The following is a 7,073-nucleotide window of genomic DNA, read 5'->3' as shown; positions in this document are numbered from 1 at the left end:
TTATGCTGTGGAAACAGCAATTTTCCATCTTAGAGCATTTTGAATTCGCTCCAAGAGTAAGTCATATATGGGCAAATTGAAAAAGCTTTTATTTTGAAAAGCAAAATCAGACTGACTTGAAATTGACATGGTAACATCGTGAGGTTGTATACTGTTGATCTAAAGTGGAATTACCCTGTGGAAACTGAAATCTTCCTTTTTAGAGCATTCTGAAATCACTGAAAGTTAGGTAAATTATGGGCATTTTCAACAGGCCATTATTTTGGAAGGCATAATCAGAATTACTTGAAATTGATATGGTAACATCGTCAGGTTGTATACTGTTGACCTAAAGTGAAATTATCCTGTGGAAACAGCAATTTTCACTTTTAGAGCATTTTGAAATCTTTAAAAGAGTAGGTCGTATCTTGGCAATTTGAAAAGTCTTTTATTTTGGAAGGCATAATCAGAATGACTTGATATTAATATGGTATCACTGTGGGGCTGTATACTGTTGATCTGGAGTGGAATTATCCTGTGGAAACACGAAATTTCCATTTTAGAGCATTTTGAAATCACTGAAAGTTAGGTCAATTGTGAACAATTTGAAAAGGCTTTTACTTTGGAAGGCAAAATCAGAATGACTTGATATTAATATGGTATCACTGTGGGGCTGTATACTGTTGATCTACAGTGGAATTACCCTGTGGAAACAGGAAATTTCCATTTTAGAGCATTTTGAAATCACTGAAAGTTAGGTCAATTATGGACAATTTAAAAAGTCTTTTATTTTGGAAGGCATAATCAGAATGACTTGATATTGATATGGTATCACTGTGGGGCTGTATACTGTTGATCTAAGGTGGAATTACCCTGTGGAAACAGGAATTTTCCATTTTAGAGCATTTTGAAATTGTTCCAGGATCAAGTCAGATATGGGCATTTTGAAAATGCTTTTATTTTTGAAAGCAAAATCAGAATGACTTGATATTGATGTGGTAACATCGTGAGGTTGTATACTGTTGACCTAAAGTGAAATTATCCTGTGGAAACAGCAAAATTCTTTTTAAGAACATTTTGAAATCGTTAAAAAAGTAGGTCGTATATATGCTCAATTTGAAAGGGCATTTATTTTGGAAGGCATAATCAGAATGACTTGATATTGATATGGTATCACTGTGGGGCTGTATACTGTTGATCTAAGGTGGAATTACCCTGTGGAAACAGGAATTTTCCATTTTAGAGCATTTTGAAATTGTTCCAGGATCAAGTCAGATATGGGCAGTTTGAAAATGTTTTTATTTTTGAAAGCAAAATCAGAATGACTTGATATTGATATGGTAACATCGTGAGGTTGTATACTGTTGAACTAAAGTGAAATTATCCTGTGGAAACAGCAAAATTCTGTTTAAGAACATTTTGAAATCGTCAAAAAAGTAGGCCGTATATGCTCAATTTGAAAGGGCATTTATTTTGGAAGGCATAATCAGAATGACTTGATATTGATATGGTATCACTGTGGGGCTGTATACTGTTGATCTAAGGTGGAATTACCCTGTGGAAACAGGAAATTTCCATTTTAGAGCATTTTGAAATCACTGAAAGTTAGGTCAATTATGGACAATTTAAAAAGGCTTTTATTTTGGAAGGCATAATCAGAATGACTTGATATTGATATGGTATCACTGTGGGGCTGTATACTGTTGATCTAAGGTGGAATTACCCTGTGGAAACAGGAATTTTCCTTTTTAGAGCATTTTGAAATCACTGAAAGTTAGGTCAATTATGGACAATTTGAAAAGGCTTTTATTTTTGAGAGCAAAATCAGAATGACTTGATATTGATATGGTATCACTGTGGGGCTGTATACTGTTGATCTAAAGTGGAATTACCCTGTGGAAACAGGAATGTGCCATTTTAGAGCATTTTGAAATTGTTCCAGGAGCAACTCAGATATGGGCAGTTTGAAAATGCTTTTATTTTTTAAAGCAATATCAGAATGTCTTGATATTGATATGGTAACATCGTGAGGTTGTATACTGTTGATCTGGAGTGGAATTACCCTGTGGAAACAGGAAATTTCCATTTTAAAACATTTTGAAATCACTGAAAGTTAGGTCAATTATGGACAATTTAAAAAGTCTTTTATTTTGGAAGGCATAATCAGAATGACTTGATATTGATATGGTATCACTGTGGGGCTGTATACTGTTGATCTAAGGTGGAATTACCCTGTGGAAACAGGAAATTTCCATTTTAGAGCATTTTGAAATCACTGAAAGTTAGGTCAATTATGGACAATTTAAAAAGGCTTTTATTTTGGAAGGCATAATCAGAATGACTTGATATTGATATGGTATCACTGTGGGGCTGTATACTGTTGATCTAAGGTGGAATTACCCTGTGGAAACAAGAATTTTTCATTTTAGAGCATTTTGAATCGTTAGAAGATTAAGTCAATTATGGACAATTTCAAAGGGCCATTACTATGAAAGGCAAAATCAGACTGACTTGATATTGATATGGTATCACTGTAAAAAGACTGTGGTTGGAAAGTGTTGATATAAAGTTCAAATAGTATTTGGAAATACGACTTTTGCTTTTAAGAGCATTATTAAGTCATTGAAAGAGTAGTTCAAAAATGAAGATTCACAGGGCTTTTACTTTGAAATCCAAAATAAGATGGCCTTGATAGTGACAGGGCACAATTAGGGTACAAGGCTGTGTCATATAGATCTAACATTAGAGTTTGTAAAAAAAAAAAAAAAGCCTAAATTATATGTTATTATGTTCTTAACATATCTGTTAATTCACTCGAAGTTGGCTTTTATTTTGAAATCCGGTTTCCACATCCATTCCCGTAATACTTTGAATATACAGGGAACGTAAAACAAACTGGAGGCTGGCTTGACTGCAAGTCTCGAATTGGAGGCTGGCTTGACACCAGTGGAATGGACGACTCAGCAAATTCACCTGCAGCTCAGAGAAACTGCAGAAAACCAAAGAGCTACATGTCAGACGCTACAGACATCAGTTAGACTTCTGAAACGATGTCCTTTGGACAGGTAGAATCACAGTGGAGACACTTGGCTATAATGCACGACATGTAATTTAAGCCAAAACAAAATACAACCTATCAACACCTCAGACCAACTCATAGCACGGTGGTGCTGACATCTGGGCTTGTTCTGCAGCCACAGGACCCGGGCACTTCGGAGTCACTGAGTCATCCATGAACTCTTCTGTGTACCTGCTGATTCCCCTCCCCGACTGGGAGGAAAGTTCCTGTTTGAGCCATCCGTCCCATAGCTATTCTGAATATAGAAATCAATTGTTGGCTATATTAAAGCTAAAGGGTTCCCCAGTCCTCTTGCCAACATAGTGATAGGAAGCCCTCTTCTGTTACTAGTTTGTTTCAGTGCTCTTTGCCTGTTAAACCTGTTTCTCTATCTCCCTTTTCAGTCCGGACTCATTCCTGGAACCCTGTTTGTTTGGTACACAACTCACTTGTGGACTGTGGACACCTCCGGCAAATTTTGCCTGCTCTTGCTTGTTTTCTCTGCTACTTGCAAAGGAAAGGTATTAGCCATTCACAACCTACCTGATCCCCCCCACCTCTCTGACACCCCTTGATTTTCTCCTGCTGACAAAGTGTTCCTCCAAAGCTTCAATTTACCATCCTAACAAGTAAGACTGTCTGAAATATTCATAAGCTCCGCAATAATCAATTCCTCCCGCCTGGGCTGCAGTTAACACCCTCTCCGCCCTGCAGCAGAGCTCCTCTGCATCCCTGTAGTGAAGCTACTCTTCCCCGTCACTTACCTGTTGCCCGTTAATAACTCACTACCATTCAATGAACTCTGTAAAGCTGCCAATCATCGCTGATCTTTGAGTCTGATCTTTGCATTTAGATTCAGACTAGTTCATCACAACACTAAAATATTCTAGAACGGATCTGTCTGCAACATAAAGCTTGGCTACACCTTTTTCTGAAGACCAGAAAAAGAAAAAAATTAGGGTGTCAAATGCTGTGGCAGAACCTTAAGAGAGCTGTCCATAAACGAATGGCCACAAACCTAACCTGAACGACCTGAAGCATCATTTCAAAGAGGAACAGTGATATGACTGATAAACACATACAGAAAATGATTAGTTGCTGCTGAAGGTGGTTTTGCAGGTTAATGATTCACGACTTTACTGCAGACAGCCCTGTGAAAACTTTTCCACATAACTGTATTTGAATGTAATGTGCAAATTATTTTCGTAATATGAAAATGTGTATCTATCACCTGGTATTTCAAGTCTTAACAAACACAGACATTCAAATAACATAAGACACTTTTCATGTTTAAAATAATTAATTTTTATCTAAGATAAATTTTCTGCTATTATATGTTGTGTTTTATTGCAGGACTTTAGTATTTTTAGTATTTTAAAGCAGACAGTGCCCAAAGAGAACTGGTGCTTTTCATTGGAGCGATGACAACTGACAGCTGAACCACTATGACCTTTGCATATAACCAGCTACAGTCCTGGCCATAATTATCAGTTTCCCTGAATTTCAAATTCATAATTGAAAACCTGAATGCAAATGAAGCTATTTTGTTTATACAAGCCAGGTCAAGATGATCACCATGGCATCTGGAAATGTTGTAGACTTCAGAGAGTAGTTGACCACAATTATTAGAAAGTATTTGTGGCGGAGGTGTGGTTCGCAGCTCCACTGCAGAGGTTGGGTGGTCCAGTGGGCTCAAGGGGCAGTGCCAGGGAGCCTGGCAGGGCAGCTGGAAGCAATTCCGTAATTACACTGTCCCTATTTCAGTGACGTCGGGACCTGGAGGAAGGAAGGACAGGTGAAGACAGCTGGAAGTCTGAATAGTACTGAAGGGATAGAGGGATTTGCTACAGCAGCATCTCTTTGAGGGAAAGGATAAAGGGACTGAGGGACGCAGAGATGCACATTTTGTAAATAAACACACGGTCACAAGCATGCTGAGTGTCTTGAGTGTTTGCTGGGGTCACATCATTATTTAAAATTACGCTATTTGTCCAAATACTTCTGAGTCTCTGAAAATGAGAGACTATGTATAAAACCAGATTGACAAAAACTGTGTCACTGTATAAATAGTCGTAGACATAACTGTATCTGCTTAATGTCTCAACAAGAGGCTGTCATTCATCCTTGCTTCTTTTTGGAGAGAAGTTTTGATGATGTTTTTCTGATTTTTGTTCATTTAAAACAACATTTTATTTGATGCAAAACATTAAATGGAAAGATAAAAATGATCTGCTAATAGAAAGACAAAGAATGCAATCTGAACTGGATGACTTTCCCATGTTCCACACTGTCTTTTGATCTGTGTTCATTATCTGCAAGAAGCCCTGGGCCTCATCACAGTGCCCGTCATGTGTGATGAAATTAGTCTGGTAGATCTGAAGCCTCGGATTTGTTTGAAGATACAGTTTGTGCTGTTTCTTTATACGTGATATTATTTAAAAAAAATGAGCATAAATTGAAAACAATAAAACATAAAAATTAACTGTGTGTAACAGATATTAAACATGACCAAACTTTCAAATTATGATGCCAGTTTATTTTTGGGTAACCCTGTGAACTAAGACCTCTAAACATTTGGTTTGTTTTTTCAACTCTTTATGATATTAGTGAGAGCAGTTAGCCCTTTGTATAAATCCAGAGACAGACGCCACAAATTCTCTACTCATACAAATATCTAAAATACTGAAATAAACTCTTTTCATTGACAGACTGAATACATTTATAACTAAGCACAAAATATTACAGATCAAGATCCATTGCATTAACTAAAATTGTATCAATCAAAGAAAGTATGCAGCTGGAGCTTTTATCAGCTTAAAGGAAGATTTTGACATAACTGATCACCAGGCTTTAATGAATAAAGTGGAAAGGTATGGTGTTAGAGGGGTGGCACTAGACTAGGTGGAAAGCTAAGGCAACAATTTGTGGAGATAAGACAGCACTAGAAAAAATTGTGTGAATGCCTTGCAGTGGAATCTGAAAACAGCAGAAGGAGGAGAACAATCTGCTGAAAAGAGCTGAAGAAGCTGAAGTTTGTGCCGAAAACAGCTAAAGAATCTGGAATTTTTGCTGAAAAGCGGTGAAAGCCAAAAATTCTGCTAAAAAGCAGTGAAGAAGCCTAAATTTGCACTGAAAAGATGTGAAAAAGTTAAACTATCTCCTGAAAGGAAAGTTTGCCACAAGCTGGTTAATCAGCAGAACTTGTTCTGAAAAGAGGTTTCTGCTGAAAAAGCTGGGAGCTGAAAAGGGGTGAAAAAACAGAAAATTCTACTGAAAAGGGGTGAGAAGCTGAAATTTGTATTGAAAACGGTTAAAAAAAAAGTTTAACTGTGAACTGAAAAAATTGTTGCCATAAGCAGGATTTGAACCCAGGCCTCCTGCTCTGAGAACGGCTGCTCATCTCACTGAGCTAAAACACAGCTCAACCCGGCAAGCAAAATCAGTGACCACACTGATGATGTGGTCCATTCATGTCAATGGGCAAAAAAATTGCATGAAAAATTCAATATCTCAAAAAGTATAGAAGTAATGAGTACCAAAAGTCATATTTCGGCATTAGCAGAAAGAGCAGAAATTTTTTTAAAGTTTGAATGGCGAAAATCGGATAAAAACTGTGGAAGTAGTTCCACGGCGAAGAATCATGGAGCAACTAGAATAAAGTATAAAGAATAAAGAGAAACAGGAACTCAATAGTGTTAAAATGATTGAACATTGCTTGTGGAGTCCCACAGGGGTCAGTATTGGATTCAAAACTCTATGTGAGCTGGGATGTCAAATTAACCTGAGGCAGTGGGCCACACTTCTGTCAGTGTAAGGAAGTCCAACTACACATTTAGAAAAAGAAAAGGTGTAGTTTTTCTAAATGACAAAGAAATGCTGCTGTAGTAAATGAAAGAAATGTGTATTTTTTATTTTTTTTTTTACTATTGGTCCATTCTAAAAATAAACAAAAACTGATTTTTTTCATAGTAGATTATAAAAACAGGACTTTTCTGACATTTAATTGTTTATTGATTAGTATGAATGGCTATGGGGA

This window comes from Rhamphochromis sp. 'chilingali' (assembly GCF_963969265.1).
Source record: "Rhamphochromis sp. 'chilingali' genome assembly, chromosome: 3".
NCBI classification, from domain to species: domain Eukaryota; kingdom Metazoa; phylum Chordata; class Actinopteri; order Cichliformes; family Cichlidae; genus Rhamphochromis; species Rhamphochromis sp. 'chilingali'.
This window is presented reverse-complemented; position numbering follows the sequence as displayed.